Below are 714 nucleotides of genomic sequence, written 5' to 3'. Positions count from 1 at the left end.
CTCCGCCGAGCATCCCCGGCCGGCGCTTCCAAAGAAAGAGCGGGTGTTGTGCCCTTTACCATTAATTACTTGTGCCGATTGATTTCCACTTCCAAAGAAAGAGCGGGTGTTGTGCCCTTCACCATTAATTACTTGTGCCGATTGATTTCCACTTCCGCGTAAAGCCCCGGGGATCGCCGGGGGCTGCGGAATTCAGCGCGCAGCGGCACAGGGCTCTGCCTGTTCTCCGTGCCTTTATTATTTATCAAAATCCCCCCGAGCGCGCGGGACGGGGGTGCCGCGGGGCTTCGGGAAGGGTTTGGCCCAGCCAGATGTGGTTTGTAATTCACGCTAAGTGAGGATGTGGTGGCATCTCGGCGCTGGGAAGGAGCAGGGCAGGGTGGCCGTGGGTAAATAGGGATGGGAAAATGATATAATTGTCATTAATTTATTATAACGCTGCTTTTAAGCCACAAGCCGGCCTGTAGTCCCCAGGGCTGAGGGCACCGGGCTTTGCCGCGGTGTCCCCAACAGTGTCCCCACACCGTGAGTGCCTGACACGTGTCACAGCGGTGTGAGCAGGTGTGAGGGGGCCATGCGCCGTTAATGAGCTTGGCTTTGCGGACGGGAGATGCTGCTCAGTGTCCCCGCACGGGACAATTAGCACCCTGGCTAATGAGCCAGCGCGGCATCCTGCCAGCCTCGCTGCTGATTATTGCCGGAGTCAGAGCGGGG

The sequence above is a fragment of the Corvus brachyrhynchos genome, unplaced genomic scaffold, assembly GCF_000691975.1.
Source record: "Corvus brachyrhynchos isolate BGI_N302 unplaced genomic scaffold, ASM69197v1 scaffold212, whole genome shotgun sequence".
Classification (NCBI taxonomy): domain Eukaryota; kingdom Metazoa; phylum Chordata; class Aves; order Passeriformes; family Corvidae; genus Corvus; species Corvus brachyrhynchos.
The sequence above is the reverse complement of the archived record's forward strand: the minus strand, read 5'-3'. Positions refer to the sequence as shown.